Raw genomic sequence first — 24,089 nt, 5'->3', positions numbered from 1 at the left:
GGTTTTTTCTGTCCTGCTTGGGAGCAGCTAAGCCAGCAAAGAAACACATGAACCTTGTCAAGGGGAAAGTGTTATCAGGCAGGGTCAACTTATTCATTGCTATATATTTGAAGCTCCTGGGTGCAAACATATGTCTTACACTGAATTGCTCCTCAGTGTAAGTTGTTTTTTTGGAGGTTTGCTTGGTTGCCTTTTTTGTTGTGTTTTTTTTTCTACGTGCAGTAATCTCACTGTCTTTTCTTCTTTTTCTTCTTCCTCTCCAGGCCCTCAAACTGACACGAGATGTAGAGAGAGAACCCTTTGCCAAATCTGCTGTCAGCAAGTGGACAGTGATACTGTTTACAGCTTACGACCTTTGTGAACCCTGCATTATTTTCCTAATGAAGCAGACTGTTAATAGGCCCCTTACTGGAGTGAAGAACCTACTTTTTTTCCCTCCCTCCCTCTTTTTTTTTTTTTTTTTTTCCTTCTTTTTGTTGGAAATTGAACTCATTCTGAAGTATGCAAAATCTTCCTTTTCTGGGATGGCCAAGCACCTGCTGTGGAGACAATGTTCAGCACCATCCTGTTGAGAACACACTGTGTAGCCTTTACAGTAGTTACTTGTCAATGAGTATGTGGTGTTTCAATATATTAATGGTTTATGGGATATTTTAAGTTGGCTTTTCTTTTTGGAGGTTTTCCCTATCTGCCCACCCTCCCCCGTACAACCTCCAGTTTGATTTCCATAGATTTTTAACCATTTTTACTTTCTCTCCCTGGGGAATCTGAGGCACTGTGCACAGGCAAGGAAATGACCGTAACCCAGCACTGCTCAGGTGTCAGGGTTTTCTTAATATACAGCGTTTGTTAGTCCTATCAACTGTCTGAATTCCAGAGAGGGGATGTGTGTGGTCTGTTTGTTTGTTGGGTTGGTTGGTTGGTTTCTTTCTTACTCTTCCTTAAATTTAATGGTACACCCCTTGTTTTCCGTAAGGGTCAACCCAGGGTTGGTTGCAGAACAAGGGAAGCTGGCGAGTTTGCCTCTTGGCTCATGAGGACAGACTGACAGCGGGTGCCGTTGCCCTCACATGCACCGAGGCAGGAGCCCCTTTCTTCCCCACTGGAGCAGGCTCCCCTCCTGCCTTAGGTTAGCAAAGCTTCCCCCGTTGCCGCAGTGAGCTGGTAAGGAGTTATGGGCTGGGCTGCCACACAAGGTGAACATAGTCACCTGCAGAGATGTGTTTGAAAATGCAGAAATTAAGGGAAACCTAGTGGCTGGGCATCGGCAGGTGACTTGCAGTGACAATGCCAGGAGCTGAGGCACAGGTCACTGCAGTGTGTATTACGGCTTCAGTGATCCTGTTTATTTTTGTTGTTGTTGTTTTGGACATATCCTTGATGATTTTTTCCTTCTCATTATGTATAATCCATTGTGGCAGAAGAAGCAGGAGTGGGAATGGCAAGGTCACAGTATCATACAAATGGCTTTTCATATGAGCGTAGATTGTAGCAGGATAAACGACACTGAAAGACAAGGCAGTTTCATATATTTTGCTTCTAAGATTTTCTCTTGTAAAATGAATAATAATTAATAATAATAATGAATAAAAGGTATGGTGCTGTATAGATCCTCTCTATAATCTGGAAAGTTTGATTACTTTTTATTTGTATCTTGGGGGGGAGGGATACAAAAAAAGAGGGGAAAACACCAGTGGTACATAGGAACTCGGTATGAAGAGGTTCTGAATAGGACAGTGTATACATAATTCTCCAAAGCGATATATGAAGTTTTTTTTTCCATTGCATAAAAGCATTATGCATATAAATATATAAATATATTTTATTATGTACAGAAATGGATCATTATGCATGGATGTTAGGAAAACAAAACTAGCATTTTAACCCAAAGTCTCAGTGCATGAGTTCCCACCAACCTGTGTCCCATGCAATGTGGAGTGACTCCCTCTTGCCACTGCCACTGCACATGCACAGTCATGCACCAACACACACATGCATTCGTGGGCCCTTCCTCACTCCTTACTTTGCAGGTCCCTGAGGTGATTCTGGTGAAACAACAGCTCCTAATGTGATGGAAATTTTGGTTTTGTAGCGTAGCCCCCATGCTGTTCCCTCATAAAGATGCACCTCTTGGTTTCTCCTCCCAGTTATGACTGTGTAGGCTCTGTGCAGTTGTGGTTAGCATAGCCCTGTAGCATATCAACTCTTCCAAGCAGCCAAGGGTTTATCATTTGCCTTTTATAAAAACTTCTCTTTTCTTTTTACACTGAGGGGTTCTATTTGTCGGCATGTGGCCTAGTTCATTGCATTCACTGGAGCTGGGTGGTGCGGCATTGCCCGTGTCTGTCAGCAGCCATCTTCCCAGGATGCTTGTGGCACAGCTGGGCATCTGGCTTACCCGAGTCCAGCTGCAGGCATCTTTTGCTGAAATTGGTCAAGAGTTCATCACTGGCCTCCTCTGAGCATGTGCCATTAGCTCTTAGCTTCCTGGCACACCCCAAAATGTGTGTGCATGCTGAAGGACTTCCCTCTGGTGTTTCTTTCTCTGAGGCTTCTCTGCAGCTGCCACCCCGTGGCTGGACTTGTGCCCCAGCCCCACATTTTGGCTGTCAGCAGAGCTCACTTGGTGTCTCCCTGTGCTGAGGTGCAGCTTTTGATCCCTACATGGATGAGCCTCCAGTGAGACCCCTGGTGCTGCCCAAAGACCCACCATCACTGACAGATCCAGTAAGGCCTGACTCGATGGTATGGCCAAAGCGACCAAACCCCGTAATTAATTTTTTGTCTTGGTGCAAATTCAGTTCTTGTCAAAGGCAAGGGAAGGCCTGTTGAAAGCTTAAAGCAAATGCGGGGGCAAATTCTGCTCTCTTCCAGCAACTGAACCTGCTTGGGTTCAGAGGAACTGCTTTCCACTGGCAGAAATGAGAGACAAAACTATGGCCCGCTCTGTTCAGAAAATGGAGAAAAAACACTTGGTTTAAAGACAGCCCATCAATGGCAGAGAAGTTTTTTTAAAAGAAGTAATAAAAGCATTAGTGGCTGACAGGCTTAACCTGCCTTCCAGCAATGTCAAAGGGAGAATTTCCATTGGCGTGGCTGGGACAGCTTGGGCCCCTGCTTTGGGGAACATCCTAGCACTCTATAAAGAGGGATGGACTTGGCCAGCCTCTTCAGTTTGGTTTGGTTTCTGTTGCTCAGTTTTGGGGTCAAAATTTTCAAGCAGAAGTGCCTGCTGTCAGGCACCAAACATCGGGGACTCCAGCATGGTCGCAGGGGGCGAGCTGCTCTGCCCTCGTGGCTTCTTGAAGGAGGGGGAGATGACAGGTCCCCCCAGGCCCAGGGGAAGGTCATCACCCTCTACACCTGCTGAGGTGCCCAGCAAAGGTCCTCCACTCCAGAGGTGCTAAATAAATCTCCCTGAATTCAAAGCGCCAGTTATTTAGGTGTCAAAATTAAGACTTGAATAGCTAGTTTGGGGAACCTGCTTTTTGAAAATTTGGCCTTTGAGTCTTTGAACATGTTTATGCCTAGAAGTTTTCCTTGTGAAATCATGTGAAACAGATGAAGGTCAAGGTCACAATTACATGGTTATCATTTGAACACTTGGTCTAAACAAAAGGTCCAAAAAGGTGTTATTTATGCAGTTTCTAGTCACAGGTTGGGGCTTGATTTAATGATTTTGTAAAAAAAATTTCTCTTAAGAGTAATTGCATAGTTAAACACTGCTTTACTCCAGAAATTTTTGTGCCACTGCTTAAAAAAAGTTACCTTTTAGGTCATGTATTTCTCTAAAATTATATCATTGCTTGGCAATTGGTGTCCTGTAATTGTTTCAAGTACACAATATACCTTTGGAATTGCCAACAGATGCGAAGGGGGACCAGATACATTTCGTAACTATGGGTTGGAAAAAATGGATTGTACGTTTGGCTTCACATGTTTAACTTTTTTTTTAAAAAGTTGCATGATTGGAAAAAATATGTATACAGTATCTGTAAAACTGTTTTATCTGTTTCTGTTTCAAGCCATGTAAATTGGAAGAATATTAAATCCACAGCCTTATCGCGCATGGCCGTCTTTACATACCGAAGAGCTGAACAGTTTATACTTTTCATTTGGGCTATCTTGTACTTTCATTTGAAAGCAGATACTCTCACGTTGCAGTCTTACTGAGGGTTTTATATTAAAAAAAAAAAAAAAAAAACAAAAAAAGAAAAAAGATGCTGCCCTGGAGGAATATGTTACCTTACTACTCAGAGGTTGGAAGGAAGTTTGTTTTGGAGCAAAACCTGCCCCTTTCCAAATGAAGTAGAGACGCAGTGCTTACTCCACTTGGTGTTAGTAGATATTGCCTTGTGTATTCCATTTTAAATTGTAATCTAGTTTGTAAAAGAGATGGTGACGCATGTAAATAAAGCATAATGGATCTCTACATTGCACATTTGCCTTGGCTCTGTTTTTATTGTGTCATAGACAGACATGTAAATGCAGGACCTGGAGAAGGGGTGACTTTCAAGCAGCAGGTGAAAATGGCTGGGGGGGGGCCTGGGGGTGGGGAAGGGGTCCTGAGCCTGCATCCACTAATACCTGTCAATGCATATTGACATGGGCCTCGGCCTTTCAATCCTTCAGCCGAGCCAGCATAGTTTTGGTGGCCAAATAACCCCAGGGGAATCATCTTCTGCTGGTAAGAAATCACAAAGTTCACTTGATTCTGGAGGCAGAGGGGGGTTGTCCCCAGGGGTGGCAGCTGCTCTCTGCAGCTGCAGACCAGCTCGCCTGACCTGGGAGAGAACCAGTCAAACGTGGTTGGGAGAAGGGTTACACCCCCCACCATGGGCTTGGCTGGGGTTCAGACTGTCTTTGAAAAATGCCTGGAGTACTTGAAACCACCCGTTTGGGATTTGGGATAATAAAACCAGCAGCCTGACTCAGCAGAAAGTTAGACAGAGGGCTCTGGCCAAAGCACTGGAGGGCGTGCTCAGAAACGAGAGACATGTTGACAAAAAGCTCTTCTCCCACCCTGATGGGAAGCCACAGATGTATATGATCTTCTGGAGTCGTTTTTCAGGAAGAAATTGTATTTTCAAGAAAGGGGAGCCTTTCCTCACAGGAGGGAGGGGGGTTCTTGTGACTCTGAGGGTACAAACCACGATGTTGTCCGTGCAGAGCCCACAGGAATGTTACACTGAAATACTGCAGCAATAAAGAGCAGTTTGGGGATAACGCTTGTTTAATATAGCAAGAGCTGTTCAGGTTTTGTCCTAGAGACAACCTGAAACATGACAAGATCCAGACAGAGAATAGCCTTTGACCAGGAGAAAGTGTGCATTAAACTTCCCAGGGTGAGAGTGCACTTGTCCTGCAGCAACTACAGCTTCTCCTCAGAAACAGAGCTGTTTCGCTGGTTTTTTCAGAAGGCTTCTCCAACAAGGCTCTGCCAGGGAAGGACCTCTGCCTTCTGCCTTGGCATTGCCCCAGTGGTATTTGGAACAAACTGTGTGGTTGTTTGGACCGGTGAGGTGCCAGTTTGAAGGGACTCAGCTTTAACGTGAATTTAGGCAGGGGCAGCAGCAGCAATGAAGATGAGCTGATCAAATCCTGAGCGAGTTTTGTGCTGAACCTACTTGGTTCTGTTGTGCAATGCCTTAGCTGTGACCTTCAGTTCACCCAGCCTTGGAATAGATCATTCTTATCTTTCACAGTACTTTCAAAATAAGTCCAAACATTTTAAAACTTCTCCAAGTTGTCCCAGAAGGCAAAAGACTTTTCAAGTTGCTGCTGAGGCTGTTGAGGCAATAGAGAGCTATTTTAGGAGCTCCCCACCACATATGCTGAGTCGTGAGTTCAGCCAGACCAGGGAAAACAGTATTTTACAGCTCTTGTTTGGTTACTGCTGCCAAGGAAGTTAGGGGTGCTTTCAAGAAGGCTGAGATAAGTAAATCTGGGAGGCTACCTCTTCTTCTGGTGGAGTCATCATGACTGGAATCTCCCCGTTCAAAAGGAAGACGTCTTGGATGAAGTGGAGCCCAAGCCAGATGGAGCAGATACTTCTCTTGCTGCTACACAGATTCATCCCACTGCCTGCGGCTTCTGCAGTGTCTCACAGCATCTCTGTTTGCCCAACCCAGCCCACAGAGCTTTTTTTCCCACTGGCTCCACCTGTGGAATTTTTTAAAATGAAAATATATTTATCACATAAGTACAAAGCATAGAAAATTCCACTAGAGCAACCAAAAACACCAGGTAAGCGCTTTTTTTTTTAACTGTGGTTTATATCTTTGAGAAACTTTGGAATTGTCTGACAAAATTCAGAATCTCCAGTTTGAAATTTTTATTTTTGCACCTGGATTTTCTTTGCATACTCATGACATGAGCAGTTTTGCATATGTCAAAACATTTACTTACTAGAACAAAGCGTCTCCTGCTTTTATTTTTTGATGGTTTGATGACATACCAAGGACCTGATTTAATCTAGAAAATGAGATAAAATGTCCCAATTCAGTAGGAACAACTGGCCTAAATGAGGGTAACTGTTGTAACGTTCTTTTAGTGTTACATTATGCCATGCAGGTTTAAAGATGTCTATATCCTACAAGTGACATGTGGTGAAATGGGGGAAAATTGTAAAAATATATGACATCTCATAAAAATATTTCCAATTTCCAAGACAAATATAATGCTGATCAGCAGTCTTTTCCCTCAATTTTCACTCTTTTTGAGGCAGTACCTTAAAACTTTGTTTTTGCTGAAATTTAAAGCACAGAGCAATTCCCAAGTGTTGCCTTTCCCCGGGGATTAGCCTTCCAGCAGTGCTCACTGCAAGGGGCATTGAGGCTGCTGCTGGCACCTGTGGACCCTGGCACTGCAGGAGTGTCAGACTTTGGCTCTACTTCGTGCTCTGAGGGCCACTCTGAACCCTGAAAGATCCCACGGCTGGTGCAGCGAGGTCTAGTGTGGGAGGATGGGGAGGACATCGGGGGAGCAAAGCACAGTGAGTGCCAGCACCTCGCTCTGGTATCTGGTACCCTCTCTGAGGATTCACCTGCTGCATGGACAGTGGTTCCTTCTGCTCTTCCTAACAACCTTGGGAAAGGATGGCATTGGTTAGGAAGTGCTAGTTAAGAAATACAGGTGTACTCTACCTCTGACCTCCAAAGCAAAAGATGGAGGAAAACTCTGCATTGGCAGAGCCACCTCAGAGGTGCTCCCTGGAGAGCAGCAGAGGAAGCTGCTCCTGACACCTTCTCCTCCATGAGAGAGAGGTCCAGCCTTTCCAAGCCTCTGCTGTGAATGGCTGGCCTGGTATTTGTCTTGCATTTGTTGTTTCAGTAGAAAACTCATACTTCACCAGCACTTTATCTTAAATCTCTGTTAGGTTCCTCTTGCTTAAGGCTAACCAACCTTGAACACCATTAACTAATTAATGGACAAATGTCCTGGAGAAAAGTCACTGCTTAGAAAGCAATAAACCAATTCATAAAAGACATACCAAAAAAAAAAAAAAGTCCTTTTACTCATTAAATGAAACCCATTGTCATTCACACTTCTCTGGAGAGTCATATTTGCAGTATCAAATTGTGTTATCAACCTCAGTGTGCATCTGTTAGCTAAAATTTATGGCGAGGCTGTCTCGTTAATACAGAAGTTTTTGCCATGCACCGTCACTCAGCCTAGCAGACTCCCATGGAAAAGCCACAATTTAAGTCAAAATTCTACTGTGCCTGACCAGTTATAAAATTATAGTGGCTTTCGGAGCTGTGAGATATCTCAGTCTCTTCTTGGGGAAGGCAGCTACCTCTGGATGTCTTCTCTGAAGCTTCTGCCTCTGGAGAAGGTAGCAGAGGGGAAGGTCAGGCGTGGATATACAGGGGGTCTTCACTTTGCAGTGGAGTTGTGTTTGCTCTGCAGTCTGGGTGAGGTGGTTGTCACCAAAGGGTCAGCGCTAACCACGTTACACGGACAGGAGCGGTCACGTGGGAAGTTTCCCTGGAGTAACACAAGTGCAAAGCCTCTCTTCCCTTTTCCTCACCCATAACAAGCACTTCAGGGTGAGCCCATTTCACTCAGTTTTTCACCAGAGGATGTCAAGGTGACAAGCTGCCTGCAGAAAGTGCCCTGAATTGCTGGGTCCTGGGGGACATGGCTGAGACTGCAGCTACATTTCCAGCCTCTTAAATCTCCTACCTAAACATCTTTGCTTTTCTACAATGTCTTCACCTTTCCTTGCCAAAGCTTTGTTCCATTATTAAGAAAGGGCCTCTGGGATGACAACATGATGTTGCTGTTAGCAGGAGACTCTCGAGGTTTGGTTTTCCCACACAAATGGATGTGTAAGAAGCCAGGGAGTGGCCAGCTCCCACCTTACAGATCTCATGGACCATGCATCCAAGGGGGCTTCTCCATGTGTGCAGAGAAAATGTCAAGAGATGTTCGCACACAGGAATGAAAAATAAAGCGACAAGTGGAAAGGGCTTAAGAAAATGCTACACTTTGAATGATACGATGCCATGGGGGCATCAGAACCACTTTTTCATTCCCTTCAATCATTCTTCAGTCCATATCTAAAGTCACCAATGATTTCCATTGCTGTCAGCAATGATCTTCCTATCTTTTAATCCCCATTAATCTTTCTTTGGAAATAAATTTTTTTTTTCTTCTTCTTTTTTTTTTTCCTTCATTCTGTGACTTTTTTACATTCTCTGTTTTTCTAAGGCCAGTTATTAAAACATTTGTGGAGTCAATTATGTAAGTTGTGGACATGATTGGTTTTTTATGATGCTTTTATTTAAGCAAGAAGCCCAGGTAACACAGTTACCTGGTGAGAGCTCATTGCCAGCACAAGTCACACCATTCCAGCTACACGAGGAAGAAACACTCCTTGTTTTGCTGCTTCCAGCTACACCTGAGTCTGAACACAGTTTGCTGCTCTAGCTGCATCGGCCACCTTTGCCTAACATAGGCTAAATCCTGAGCACTGCTTCACTTGGAATGGTAAGTTTGCAGGCAATGTGGTCTGATGGCTGTATTCAAAGGTCTACTAAGGTCAGGAGATGTAGAGCTGAGAGTCCAAATGGTTTGTGGACCTCTTACCAGGTATGGCAGCTGAAAGGGACACGAGCTCACCACTTCAGAGCAAACTCCTACAGACAAAAAAATGGGAAAGAGATTAATGCCTTGTTCTTTTAAGAAGTGTCTTTGTTCATGCTCTGCCAAGTTTTTCTGTGAGAAATGCATATTGTGAACTAGCTTTGTACAGTTTAGGTGCAGCCTAGAAATAACCAGCTACAGAGTTGTCAGTGGTGTCTGCCCTCTGGCAGTGGTGTCACTTGTGACCTGCAATACTTCCCTGGGCCACAATCAGCAAAATAAAATTGAAAAACTTTGATTTTCTATACTTCAGTGAATCAAGAATCTGCAAACTTTTCCAACTGAAGGTTATCAGAATTTGAACGTTTTATGCTGATCACCTCATCCATAAGCTAACAAAAGGCTTATCTGTTTCTTTTTCACTATAATTGACAGTACTCTGTAGGCACATGTTCAGCATTTCAAGACTAACTTAAAGGTCAAATTTACCATACAGGCAGATTGGATGAGCTCGTGCTTGAGGAAAGACCATCTAAAGGTGACTTGTCTAACATCTACACACACACACATGCTCAGAGTTCACACACATTTCTTTTTGGTCTAGCCTTGTCCCAGACGTGACCCATGTGCCGAGAGTGTGAGGATAAAGCTGTACTAGAAATGTTAGATGTGGGTTGAATCTGGCACCTGAAATATAAGATAATAATAAGGGTCTGACAAAGGAAATGTTGCAAGAGAAAGATGGAGCAGAATTACATTGTTCTGACCACTCTTATCTGAAACCTGAATTATGACAAACTGCTGAAGTACTTTGTGTTAAGCAGTTTACTCTCAGATTTTGTGTATGCAGACATGGGGTTGTCCCTCACCAGAGAAAGTGCTCAGACCCCTACACCTCACTGCACATGGCCATGTTCAGCAGAGGTGCTGCAGCAGCCGCTAACAGCACCCAAAACAAACCCTGGAGATCTTGTCCCCCACACATGGGACAGTCACCTGCAAAGGATGCCCTGTAACCACACCTGGGCATGTGCTAAGCCTTGCTCAGAGCACAGCTGCCAGTGATAGGACTGCCTGGTTTCTTCACACAAAACTCATGTATGGACCTCAAGGTATGATAAAACTGCAGGCACAGGTGGAAGTGTGAAATGAGTAGGGGAGGTGGATAACTTTCCCCAGTTAAAATCTGTATCTTCAGCAGCATCCCCTCCACCCCACCCTCTTTTGTAGGCCATTATGCGATGCGGATTCTTGTGCTGGGAAACAACGACCAGTCCCTATCCCCTGGGGATTTCTCCACTTTGTCCCACAAAATTTTTGGCCAATTGTCAGTTTTCAGCCCCTCCACCTTCCACCTGGCAGAAAAACTACAGGTGGTTGACCACAGAAGAGGAATTTGGAGATAGCAACTATTTTTTCACCAAGACACTTCAATAACTATCAGCTTGCTTGTGTGCATTTCCAAAAGTAGGACTTGCATGCCATCTCCCCTCCCAACTGTCCCTTCTATCCTCCTTCTGTGAACCTAATCTTGTGCCACACTTGTCCCCCTGGTCCTCCTGCCACCTACCCCACCCAGCCTTGGCTGGATGCCCATGGCCTTGGGGCCCTGGAAACCCAAAAGTTGGCAGCAGCCTCTGAGTGCTGGTGCATCAGCCAGCCCAGCAGCTGGAGGACACGTGCCCAGCACCCAGCAAGGCCCTCGTGCAGAATGAGGAGTGCCACCACGTACCAGCGTGAGGAACTGGGAGGGAAAATCAGCCAGGTGAGATTCAGTAGACAAAGTGCTGTGCTGAGCAAAGAGACCAGCTGCCAAATGCCAAGTGGGGCACAAGCAGCAGCCCTGGAGGAAAGGTGTTGAGGGCAAAAATTAGGCAGAAACTGTCTGAGCTCCTGCTGTGGAGATGTGGCACTGGGGCCCCACTGAATGTTTGAGCCAGGTTGAGCAAGATCAAGCAGAGGCAGTGAGAATGGAGACCAGTGGGAGAAGGCTGATGTTATTTGTTAGAACAAGTTGAGAGGGGACACAAAATACCTTTGCATTACTTCATGTACAAAATTACTTAAAACCCCCCCCCTTCATACCCACTAAGGAGAGGGCATAGCCGTGTTTCATCTGCAGGAAATGTAGGTTATGTTCTCTTAGCTAGGAGGATAATTAACACATTTCCTAGAGGTGTGGACTTTTCTTCATTAAGGGTGTTTTTTGGGAGCAGAATGTTTGCCTGGATTTTCCTTGGTCCTGCCTCGGAGCAGGAGGATGATCTCCTGAGGTCACTTCTAACCTCATGCTCCTATGACTTGCCTTAAGGAGTTAAAGCAGCTTTAAAACAAGACTAAAAAAAAAAAGCTTCTGTCCTTTCCGACCTGAGGCACAGGTCTCTATGTACAGTTGCAAACTGTTATCTTTCCTGCTGGTTTGACTGTAACAGGTATTGAGTAATGTTGTCCCACTGTGCTGACACATGAGCCAGGGTGCGCCCCCGACCCCAGAGAGGTACAGATGTAGTACAACCACAGAATCAAGAATGTGCTGAGTTGGAAGGGACCCCTCAGGATCATCGAGTCTGAGTTCTTCTGGACCAGAAATATAAATACAGGTGAAAATACAGATATTCCTGCGGGAGATCAGGTTTGTTTCAGAGATGGCCTGCTTTCCCTGCTGAGGGCACGCATTGGCCCTCCTGGGAGGGACAACAGGCCAGACCAGGAAAAGGTGCAAGCAGCAAAGCCCCACTGACTGTGAGTAGCAGGACTGGAGTGGGCAGGGACGTGGGAGACATATCAGAGAGAGGCAGCTTTGGGTGAGCACCTGCTTATCAGAAAACCCAGGCCCTGTTGAAAGATGCAGCCTGAAGCCTTTTGGGGTGTCCCCATCACTGCTGCCAGGCCACCAAGGCTGGCGTCTGGGAGGGTGTCTTTCTGGGTCAGGAGGAGCCAGACAGCTGGTGATGGCAACTGCGGGCAGAGATCCAGTGCCTGAGCAAGCAAGTGACGCCAGAGGACAGCAGGATGCTCATGGCAGCATCAGCCTCCTCTGCTGCTGGCAGACAAGAGTGATGGCTGCCTCCTTGCCCTGCAATAGGGCCAGCAGTAACCTCACCCAACAAGGTCCCAGCGTAGTCAGCCAGTAAATCATACCAGACTTGGGCTCCCAGACAGAAAAAACCAACCCCCTGCCTGTTCGATGTTTACATTAGAAGTTTATTTTACAGTTCATTTCACAATCCGTTTCTCTTCTTCCTTTGCCGTGAGGTGATTTATGGTGCTGCAGATCCTATCTGCCTGCCCTGCCCAGGGCACAGACCTGGAGAAAAACCTGCCAGGGGTCTGTCCTTGTCCTAGTTGCTCTTTTATCTACAACTGCCCTTACCTATGAGTAAAACTAGAGCAGTTCCTTCCAAATAATGATAAATTAGTCTCTTACTCCCTTGTGCTGGTGTCGGTGTTTTGGGGGGTGGGCGGCTCAGAGTCTCTGAAGAGAATGAGCAAACAAACAAGGTGCAAAGGGCTATCCTGAACTTCCCTCTGGCCGACTCCTCCTCTGGTCCCCCTGGTGGGGTGTTGAGGACTCCTGGCATGCCGTGGGACTGCAGACCCTGTGCCTCCAGATGAGGAGGTGACGTTCCTGGCTGTGAAGCTGTTGGCATGATCCGTGGCTGCAGGAGATGGCTGGTCCCTGCCCGTCCTGCACTGTAAGGGACTTTCAGGGGCTGTTGGGATTAACTGGGATTAGTTGCTCAACGGTACATGTAAATGTTGATTTTTATGCTTCCCTGTTTCAGTGACATTCAGGGAGGTGGTTTAGCTTCACTGGTTTAATCAAGGCCTTTCCTCCAGAGCTGAACATGCAAAAGTGATGTGCTGCATTTTACTGAAAAAACAAGAGATCTGATCTGAAGATCTGGTGAGAAATCCCTGAGTAATACTTGACCTTCCTTGCTGTCTGTGTGCTTTGAAGGCAAAGGATTTAGTGCTTCCTTGTGCAGAGCCAGGTGTTCCCTATGAATAACTGGACCCAACCTAAAAGCAGGAGGAAGTGTATCTAAAAAAACAGAGGTGTGGTAATGACACTATCAAGCTTTTTGTGTGTTGTGTAATCCATGCGTGTATGGCTCCTGAAGAGCCTGCTCTGCAGTCATGCCTAAATCACTCCACGAAAACAATGACAAAACCCTAATAAGTTGACTGGCAAGAGGAGTTTGTTCCTTTTCCCCAGGAAAATGGTATTCACCTCATGTAAATGTGAAGGTTCATGGACTGAATGCTCGTATGACAGACACAGTGCCTTGTATACATAGAAGCCAAAAGTTCTGAAAGAAGTTTTCTCTTACAGTTTTCTTTATCACCACTAATTGCCCTGAAGATGACAATGTGTGCTGATGGTAAGAAACAGAAGAGTTTCACATAGAGGGCACTGAGAACCTGTGATTACCTAGATTAACAGCCAAATAAGTGCCCCTCCACAGATTGTTTAGTAGTTTACACCTTTTGAATTGCAGTTGTACCAAGTGGGGAGTTTAATGTTAAGAAATTGTTTTCATGTTCAACTTAATGCAAACTAGAAGTCTAGAAAAAGGGAATTGTTTGGCAATACATGTGTTTAGACTCTAGGTGACTGGCCCAAATCTAGTCCATTCCTACACTGGTAACAGTTCTTAAAGGCAATATAAAAATACCTGCTTTTTCCTTCTTTCGTACAAAAAGCACATACACTTTTATTTAACTGTGGCACTATTCTTTCTTATGTGTAGTAACTCTCCAGACACTGGAGAATGGTGTTGGAAATAGAGAAACAAAATGGTTAGGGAAGTACAAACTTCCCTGCTTTTGTGCACACGACTAAATACTTGAAGGGAAGATCATTCCACCATTCATTTCACTATTTTATATGTCAATAGCACCACCAAACAGTTCACTAAAGAATAATAAACTAACGCTCTGGCTATAGAAATTGACCTTAGATTAGCTAGAATTCTATGTGATAAGCCCCAGTAAAGTTTAAACCATTTGCACCAATACTGTGAAGCTGAGATAGGTGTTGGGGTTTCTTTTCCTCTAATTGAAACTGCACATTTTAGGAAAGGCAGCAAAGCTGGCACTGCTCAGCAGCCTCGTGTGGAGCCATTCCTGAAAGCTTGTAAGGAAGTCAAAGGTAGAACTGAAAAGCTGAGGGATGGCAGCACGAGCAAGGGCAAGGACAATTTCTGCAGGGTGATCAGGAGGTGCATTTCATAAGAGAGAAACCTTCTCCCTGGATAGTTTTTCATAGCTAGCAACCATGCCTTGCAGTTTCTGTCTTGCAACACAAGTCGTCTGCAGAGATTGTGTCTCCCTACCTGACCTGCATGCCCTGAAAGAGGGCCATGAAGCCTCAGGGGAAAAACATGGCCCTGGGGTGTCCTGTGGACCCCAAATAACCTCTTGAGCCTGGTGTAAACTCTGCCCAAGAGGCATTTGCTGAAAACAGGCTTCCTCCTCGCAAGCCTGCCTTCTCGTGGAGCAAAAGTGGAGAGGTTGTCCCCTTCACCTCCTGCCAACCTCTCTGGCCAGACCAAATTCAAAATCCCAAGAGAAAAGATTGAACTGGTATGTTGCAACATCCTTACTTTGTTTTTGCCAATCCTGTTTCTCAGTCTGTTGGCTAAGGTCCAGTATAATATCCCAAGGACACCCCAGTTTCATGGGGGGAAAAGGAGAGATGCAAGCAATTTTGAAAACACTTGTTTACATTATTTTGTAATTTCTCAGGAATCTTAAATGAAATACAATCATCCATGAAATGAAAATAATCCAAGGAAAAAGTTAGTAAAGGGCTTGTCAATATATCCAGTGAGGACTGAAACATGGTAAACATACTGCACTAAAAGGAACAGAGATATAGCTGCCAAAGTCTGGGTTTCTCTGGTTTGTGAGTCAAATTTAGTGCCCATTGAGGATGTCCAGTTCCCAGTTCCTGAACAGTTTGACTCCTTAAGCCCTGCTTCTTGCAGCAGGCTCTGTAGGTTTGGGTCTCCACAGTTCTTTTCTACAAAAATCCTGTCAGTTCATGAGGAGTGGTTTTCTAGCACTTTATTCCATCACATCTCTCAAGAGCACAGTGTAGGATTAAGGCAAATCTATGATATATTTCAGAGCAGTTTGCATTTAGCAGTGCAATATATACTTAATATATTACTTTACCTGTAATACTTGTACAGGTAAACTTTCCCCTAAAAGTATGTGCTGGACACAGGGCATAAGCACAGGGCTCTCCCAGCCTTGCCACAGGGAGGTACCCAGTGGGACAGGGACAGGGCTCCAGCAGCTGCATCCGGGGAAGGACAGCTTCATGCGAGACTGGCAGCTCAGGGGTCTGCCATGGAGCAAGCTGTGAGAGCTGTGGACCATGGGCATGCAGGCCAGATGTAAAGGAGCAAACTGCTGGCATAAAAAGAGCTCCTACTCTTTATTCAGTATCCAGCAACAGCCTATGATACTGGGAAGGGAAGGATCAGAGATCTGTGGAGCGCTACTTTTTCATGCTGATTGCAGGGGACTGCATTAATAGGGCTGCTGAATGTTGATAAGGGCTGCTATAGTGAGAGAAGCCAACCGATAAGACATGTATTTTTGTGTCATGTTTCAAGCCATTTAATAGCATTGGGTGGGGGTGGGGTGAACAGGAGCAAAAGCTGGGTTAAAAGATATCCTTTATGTTAGAGAAACCTACTTGAACTTGCTTTCCTGTAGTTTAAATGAAAAACTGGGTTGAATTAGTTCTGATAAAGCACTAACTGCATGAATTATTGTTCACAGGCAGAAAAAGTAAAAATTTCTATCCCAATTCTGCCCATGCATCCTTTTGGGTTTGGGGTGGGTTTTTTATCACCCCCACAGGACAGTACTTGAGGCCTTTCCTGAATAATAGCATCAACTGTAAGAAACTGCAGAAGCATTACCACTAGCCCAGGGACAAGGATGCCAAACTTGCTTTCATTGTGGATGATTTGATTAATCTTTTATTGAGTCTGTGAAAGGCTATTGAACCGACTCGGACATGTTTTCTGTGTTTCAAAGACTCGAGGTGTTTTTTTTATCCAGTCCCTCCCCTTTCCCTCTGAGCACAGAAAGCCTGCAATTATGGGCAGTTTTCAAGGATGGCAGCTTTTGCCAACAGCCAGGACTTGTTGGGGCACAGAGTGGAGGAGCTGGATTGCACTTCGACCAGAATGAAAGCTATTTCATACGGTGCCACTCAACCCCCCAGGGCTGGGACCTCCCCTCATTTCTGGATGTGCACACTTGGAAGCCAGGATCTGGCCTTGGAGCAGGCATGTCCCATGATTCCAGCTGTAATCAGTTGCTCCTCTGCTGTGGGGAACAGACATCCAGTGAATCCATATGCACTTCCATGTCCTCTGCCAGCACCCCCAACTCCTCTGGTCATACCTTCCTGTGCAAACCAGGAAATGGTAACGTTTGCATGAAAACTCCCAGGAGCTGGGTGATCACAGAGATCCTCGGTCCTGCCATGCTTGACCAAAACCAGGCAATGGTTTCAAGAGCTGCTGTACAGGGAGCATCTGACCTTGTATGACTTGCTTGTGTAGAAAATCAAGCTTGAACAAATCTTGAGCAGACTTGAGTGCCTTTGGAGAAGGTGAGATTTCTTCATTTGTCTCCTGGAGCCCTTAGGAGTGGGATCTGGATCTTTTCCAAGACCTTTTCCAAGCCCCCTCTCAAAGCCTTACCTGAAGCACTTGAATGTGCTGGCAGCTGGTATTTTTCCATCAAGAGGCTGTGGCAGTGTGAGCAGGTGGCAACACAGGTGAGGAGCACAAAAAGGGCATTGCCGGAGGGAAAGGCACCATCTATGAGCTCTGGTCTTCTCGATGAACCTCAGGACCCTCCATTAGAGGATGGTGACCTGCTCCTAAAACTTTGCAGTGATGAAGAGGTCCCTTTGTAGGACTCACCACCCTGCTCTGATGTATCTCGACCTACATTCAAATCTAGGTGTCCTGGTGGGTGCTTCATGGTGTCACATTTGTCTCTGGATGGGATCTGTCTCTGTCACTGCAGACAGCTCTGCCCTCTTAGCCTGCAGTTGAGATATTTAGCTGATTTTTACAACAGTGCAGTATGCTTGTGGAGGCAAGGCAATTTTTCCTCATTGCAGAGGCAGTTCTGAGTCTTTCTGGCAGCTTTCTGTCTTGGCTTACAGGGTCATTAATGCTGTTAATGGTTGTAAAATTACTGTACCCATTCCTAATATCAGTTGACTTTGGCCTTGAGAGACAGTGCTACCCTTTACACTTCAGCATTTTACAAAGACTTTAAATGCTGGCAGAGAGATCTGGGCATGAACCAATCTGGGCAGCAAGTTACAGGTTGCTCCTGTAAGCTTTTTCACGTGTTGACTTCACAGTCATAGTTTCTGTGGGACTCCACTGACATAAATGTGAGAGCTCATTTTTCCCCCTGCACTTGTGACTGAGCTTGAAAAATTAGTTCCTCTGAAAGCCAGTCTGTTTTAGCATTTGCTAAAGTGAACCTTTCTTTCCAGGCAAGTGGAGTACTGGGCTAAGATTGAGCTTTGTGATTCAATCCTTCAACTTGCAGCCACTCCTCACCCTTGGCATGAGGCTGAGGTGACACAAGGTACAGATAATTTCCTTCAAATAAAAAGCAAAATGTTCTTCTAAGAAGGCCTGAAATATCTATGGCCTGAAAGCTCCTTCAGGAATATAATTTATGGTGCATGTTTGGGGGTGGGGGTATCAGGTAGATGCATCCCACACATTTTTATCTGCACAACGTGCATGTTTCTTTCTATGATCTTTCACCCAGAATTGTATTTTAATGTTACAACTGAAGACGTGTTTTTAATTATTGTGGTGCCTGTAAGAAACTCCAGGCTCCTCTGAAGTCCTCTGAAAATGCAAAGTGTTGTACAATGTATGAAGAGGTAATTTGCACGGAGAATCAATATGCTAATTATTGTGTCAACACTTATTGTTTTGGCGTGTTTCGTGGCTCCTTGTCCCAGGGTATACAGCCACGTATGGTCCCAATTCCTCTGCGAGATGTAAGATGTGCCTTGGCTCTGCGACAGTCACAGGACTTGTTAAAAGAGATGCAAACCAAAGAAGACTGGCACAGCTTGTACTGTCTTATCCAGCCTAGCTTCATTCTGTCAGGGAACATCAATTAAATAAGATGAAGAAATTAGGGAGCTTTTGTCTAGCTGGTGAGTTAAATAAATATTGATTAAAATAAAATTATTGCTAAGCAGATGAGTCAAAATAACCACCATACCAATTCGTATGTTTATATAAAGCCAAGTGGTCTGGGAATACAAGTGTCAAATATAGGCCCAGAGATGTTCTCCTTCTTTATTTTATTTATTTCAAAGATGGTTGTGCTCTGAGTCAGGGACCAGGAATAGTTGTGCCAGGCAGTGTGCTGCCTCAGAACAAAAAGATGAACTTTGCCTCTTGGCTTCTTCTGCAACCCGACAACTCTTTGGGACACTGGGGCCACGCACACAGGAGGAGCGTGAGAAACAGGCGGACAGTACGGCCTTTAACATCATGGCTCCAGCAGGAAATGGTATAAACACAGGGCACACGCCTCTGTGGCTGCAGAGCTTTGGGCTGCTGAGTTTCTGACAGATAACACCGTGACGGGGCTGTGAGCCACTCAGGACAACAGCCAAAATTGTCCTGGGAGCTTGGAAAAAGCCACCAGAAAACACCATCTCTCTCTGCTAGACCTGTTAGTTCCTAACTGCTCCACAGTAACTAATGACTGAGCTACATAGGAAGAATTATAATGCAAGCTTGGATTACACTTCCAGTCTTAACATGCTTGCTTTAGGGGCTGTGTATACGTGTGGGGCATGGGGAAGGCCGGTGGAGATGTGCTGTGGATCGGGATAAGCAGTCATAAGAGAAGAATGTGGCTCTTTCCTCACCCTTAGTGTCCCTGGATGCAACAAAATACAGTGCAGGCAAAAGGAACAGGTGTGCACGAGAGCTCCTTGCTGTCCAGGTGTTCACAGCACAAATGAGAGTGGCTGGACCTCCTGCATTTGTCCAAATGTCCACTGCAAACTTTCTGGCAGATCACTTTGCATTTCCTGTTGTTTCCCCCTCACCTGGGAAAAAGGCTGCTGGATTATTGTTTTGACAGCCAGCTGCTAAGTTGCTGAACCAGTAGCACACAATCAAGTCTGACACCCCACTGGACTCAAGTTTCCTTACCAAACCCTGTTACCTCCCAAGAAACAGAATGGCTCCTACACCCACCCTGCATATGTCTTCCCTGGGACACGTGTATTTATTGTGGATCCCAGACACAGGGGGCCAGGCCGGGGGCTGGTGGTGGGTGCTGCTGAGTCAGTCTTGCACCTTCTCCATGCTTACTCCTCACCTCCAGCATGAAGAAAATAGTTATTTACTCTCTCTCTGCTGCAAAGATAAAAAGAAAGAGCAGGGAAGGGTTTATAATATATTTATATTTACTAATAATTTTCAGGTATAATTTTTCTAAGTCTCTGTGATCAAGAGCTAGGAGAAAAATATTTGTAAATGGTACTACTCCCCACCTCAGGCAACCATCAAAGCTTTCTTTTCACAAGTAGTTCTAGTTTTACTTTATCAAGGCTGCCAAGGGCTTTCTGAGCCTAACGACAAGCCTTTTAATTTGAACAAGCACATCTTTGGGTGGGTTTTCTCCCAAAAGTTGAGAGATGATACACATGCAGGGTGAAGCTAACCTAGAGATGACCTGCCCTGCTTCTGGCTAATCCCTTTTTTTTTTTTTTTTTGTCCCTGATTTGTTTTGGGTTTGTTTTACTGGAAAATTTCTGGGGTACATTTGTTAGGCTCATGTTCTAACACTTCATATTTTTGCTCTACATGTCAGCTTTTCATTTTCAAATTGCTAGCTACTATCAGGTAACTGAAGTTAACAGAAGTCTCTTTCTTTAGCTGTAACTTAGAAAGCAGAGGAAGAGTAGAGACTATTGAGAAGTCCCACTTGAATTTTGGCTTTTGCACCTTTACCTGCAGTAATTAAGCTTGCCCCCCACCGCCCCTGGAAAGCAGCTCTGCCAGCAGGACACCTCCGGCAGCTGCTCTTGAAGGTGAGCACAAAGGCTCACAGAGCAGAAATGCCTTCGGGCCCCTGGCATGTCAGTAGGTCTGCTCAGCTATGCCGAGTTTAGTCATGCATTTTAAGTTTCTTCCTGAACCGGGGTCTTAATTCTTGTGCCATTTTACTGGAACAAAGAGGTCAGATTATTTATAGGTCGGTCGCCTTTGTGTGCATGAAGCAATGCCTTCGGTGCTCCAATTTCTGGGACTTTTTTTCCCTCTGGCTCTTAAGTCTCAGCTATTCTCTCCTAATGCAATAACAGTAATTATCCTATCGCCGGCCACCGCAGCACCCTGCATTAGCACCTGCCTTACCTAGTGCACAGCGAGGCTGGCAGCCAGGTAAAACCCCTGTAATTTATAGCTCATCAGAGAAGCCAACCAGCCCACAGTCTTCCTGTTTTGCAAAGAGACAGACTTATCACCTAGACGCTGCTGCGATGGGTGCACTGGAAAGGCAGGAAGATAAAAGTAGTGCACAGGCAAGCTCTGGCCCCATCTCTGTTTGTGTTCTCTATTGTTTCATCCAGGCATGCAGTCAAGCAAAATCATCATGGCTCGATGCAACCAGGAGGCAATATTGATGTGTTTTTGCTTCCCAGTAGGCCCATGACATTTCACAATGTAATTGTTGTTTCGCATCTGGCTGCTGAGTGTGGAACAAGAGATGTGGAGCTGGCCATGCCAGGGTGTATCTGCTGAGGCTTAAATTCAGATGGGAACATCTCAGATGTTTTATGTGACTGGTGTCCTGTAGCACCCTATAGGGTGTGCTGTACGATGCATGGACTGACTTCACTTCTTCAGTCCTTGTACAGTTTGATGACCAGAGGGCTGGAGCACCTCTCCTATGGAGACAGGCTGAGAGAGCTGGGGTTATTCAGTCTGGAGAAGAGAAGGCTCTGGAGAGACCTTACAGCACCTTCCAGTGCCTAAAAGGGGCTACAAGAGATCGGGATAGGGACTTTTGCAAGGGCATGAAGTGATAGGACAAGGGGGAGTGGCTTTAAATTGAAAGAGGGTGGGTTTAGATTAGATATCAAGGAGAAATTCTTCGCTGTGAAGGTGGTGAGACACTGGAACAGGTTGCTCAGAGAAGTTGTGGATGCCCCATTCCTGGCAATGTTCAAGGCCAGGCTGGATGGAGCTTTGAGCCATTTGGTCTAGTGGAAGGTGTCCCTGCCCATGGCAGGGGGTTGCAACTAGATGATCTGTAAGGCCCCTTGCAGCCCAAACCATTCTATGAAATTCTCCTACATGACAGCACTTGTGGTGTGTCTGCTCTTGGGAGGAGAAAATAGTTTCTTTAACTGCTAGGCTGACACATCCAGCAGGATTTGGAGGACAGCGGTGTTTGATGAGGATAGATGAAATTAAGAGCCGATCTTGAAAGAATCACTCTTGACACTTATCCCAACCTCATGCAGGCAAGGCCAGACAGTCCTTTGTGCAGAGGGTGCAAACACACACGCACCAGAGAGATCAGTCACGCGAAACCTTCGCTGACACCCTTTGGACTTGGCCTACTGCTGTTCTTCAGGTAGCGAGGCGCATTTTCTGACATGCCTTAGAACACCTCAGGATGATAAGCACAAACTTACTAGCAAAGAAGTTTCTGGCAATGTTTTGTTGCTTTTGCACTTCTGATGGTCCCATGACCTCTGAAACTCAGCAGGAGCAAAGCAGCGGGGTCACAAGTACACTTTCTCTTTGCTCCTTTAGCTGCTGTTCATGTTTTTGGCTAAGATAAAAACTCTCTTGGAAATTTTTCATATCTTTGTTCAGTGCTTTGGCAATCTGAGGAGACTCCATTACTCAATGATGCTTCAAGCTAGCAATGGCAGGGCCCAGATATCCTTGGATATGACAACCAACAAACATCTTCATCAGTGAAGTCATACAGGGCGATGTTGTTTTGATGTGCAATTAAGTTACTAGAGATCTAGTCACAGAGCAGAGCTTTGAACTAAGTAGCTCTCTCTGTTTGAAGCAAATGGGGAGAATAAACACAAATACATGTGCGTCTGAGGCTCAGTTTGCCAGCGGGCAAGCTGACAAGTGGGGCAATGTTCCTCAGCAAAGCTGACTCGAGTGGAGAAGGTGGAGGCTTCTGTGCAGGGGAGGCACAGGCAGAGGCGTGGAGGTGAGGCATCCTGCACCCTGCCTGCTCACTCCACGTGACTGGGATGCTCAGTTCTCTGGTTAATCCTGGAGAGCCTCGCAGAAAGAAGACTTTATCATTTAGAGGCCAAAAAATATTAGTGTAAGCATCAGAAGCAAACCTGAGCTGAAACTTGCAAAGCATTGCAGAAAAAAATGGGAAAAACATCTTCAAAATCAATGTAAGGAAGGAAAAAAAGCAAAGTCAGACTGTTGTGCAGTAAATGAGATTAAAGATAATTTAGGCATGGCCTGCAATCAAAGGAGTATTTTACCTCTGCTCTGGTTTAAGGAAGACAAATCCTAGGGGTAAAAGAAGGGTGGTTAATGGGAACAGGGATATGGAAATAGAATTGTTACTGTGCTCAAAGAGCAGGTGGCGTTCCTCTCGGGGAGGCAGGTCACGCCTGTTGAGGAGTTCTGGAAAGACCAGCATGAGAGGTGGCACATCTACTAGCAACTGTTTTTATACATCTGCCAAGTCAGAGATGGACCCCGTGACTGCAGGATATCCATTACAATGTGTTCAGTTGTGCAGGGTTAAAAAATAATCCAACCAACCCTCGGCGTCCTTGTAACTCTGACCTCACCGGTGTGCGGGGCTTTGGAACATGCCTTGAAGGTTAATTAAAAATGCAAAGGCACATCAAAAATGGGATGAAATGCAACTAAAGGCACATCCTGCCAGACTAACCCGATGTTTCTCTTTGATAAAACAATTATTTTTCCAGACAGGTGATATCTGCCAGATTTCCTTTATCTAGACTACTTTAATGTATTTTCTATGATGTCAAGAGAGAAACCACTGATGTTGGTGGAGACAAAATAGATTATTAGAGAAATTGTGTTGTTGGTAAGAGGAGGAGACAATGAATGCTGAGGCTGGCAATCTCAGGTCAGGAGGAGTTATCTGTGAGAGTTCTTCAAACAGGAGTTTCGGGACCAATTTTGTTTCACTGTTTGCGTTAATTGCATGCTCCTGGCCCATGTGAGCACTGTGCTGATGAAATGTTCTGCACAAAGCCATGAGGCACTGCTGGCATGGAGGTAGTTTGCAGGCCAGGCAGGATGAGCAGGGCACCTTGAGAATGGCTGTAATAAAAGGAGGGTGACATTCAAATAAAAGACAAAGAGTCATGCAGGTGAAAACTGATGTCAGAGGTGGCTTTTGCTATTAACCGAGAGTGAATCAGTTGGGAAAAGGACTGAGGAAAAAGAAAAATCAGCATTAGGTACTCACAGCAGAGTTGTGTGCTGCCACCTTGATTCTGATGTTGCACCTATTTCCAGCTGAGGAGAAGAAGTATTAGTGCCTAGATCAACTCTCCTTCCTTCCCACCCCTCTTTTTGGGAAAGGTGTGTTAACAGCAGAGCAGCAAAGACCTGCAAGGGAGACCAGGAGACCGGAGACATTCTTTCCAGGAGGCCACAAGAAGTTACTGGAGCACATGCATGTGGTCATGGGGATGGAGTTTGATGAAACAGGCACCCTCCTGCTGTCTCATGTATCTAAGTGCTCCCTGCTCCAGCCTAAGGCCAGCCCCCATTGTTGCCAGCCACTAGCATATCCACATGTATTTTCTTTGGATTAGGGTCAAAAGCAGCCCCTGGAACAAGAAGCAGAAGTGGGGGTAGGGTGGGGGATGGAGAAAAGCTCAGTGGTGCCTCCCAGTGCTTTGGTACCAAATGATCCTGGGA

General features: G+C 45.4%; 1 protein-coding gene and 1 long non-coding RNA gene across 12 annotated transcripts in view; one reads left to right on the top strand and one right to left on the bottom strand.

Annotated features, from left to right (window-relative positions):
- FOXO3 (forkhead box O3) overlaps nucleotides 1–4,439 on the top strand; it is a 90,258-nt gene extending 85,819 nt beyond the window's left edge. The window contains exon 3 of the mRNA XM_039568810.1: nucleotides 264–4,439. The gene's annotated coding sequence lies outside the window, so the exon portion shown is untranslated. The remainder of the gene's footprint in view (nucleotides 1–263) is intronic.
- The window catches only part of LOC104691617, a 47,159-nt gene continuing 27,239 nt past the window's right edge, over nucleotides 4,170–24,089 (bottom strand). For 3 of the 11 annotated variants that reach the window (XR_752228.4, XR_752232.4, XR_752242.4), the window contains exon 3: nucleotides 21,356–24,089. This exon is cut by the window's right edge. This is a non-coding gene — a long non-coding RNA (uncharacterized LOC104691617). Of the gene's footprint in view, nucleotides 6,163–9,093; nucleotides 9,144–12,273; nucleotides 18,266–19,382; nucleotides 19,545–21,355 lie in introns of those variants that run through there. The other 8 variants (XR_752236.4, XR_002046577.3, XR_752231.4 and 5 more) reach the window with 7 other exon arrangements.

Source organism: Corvus cornix, chromosome 3 (genome assembly GCF_000738735.6).
Source record: "Corvus cornix cornix isolate S_Up_H32 chromosome 3, ASM73873v5, whole genome shotgun sequence".
NCBI classification, from domain to species: Eukaryota; Metazoa; Chordata; class Aves; order Passeriformes; family Corvidae; genus Corvus; species Corvus cornix.
The sequence above is the reverse complement of the archived record's forward strand: the minus strand, read 5'-3'. Positions and strand labels throughout refer to the sequence as shown.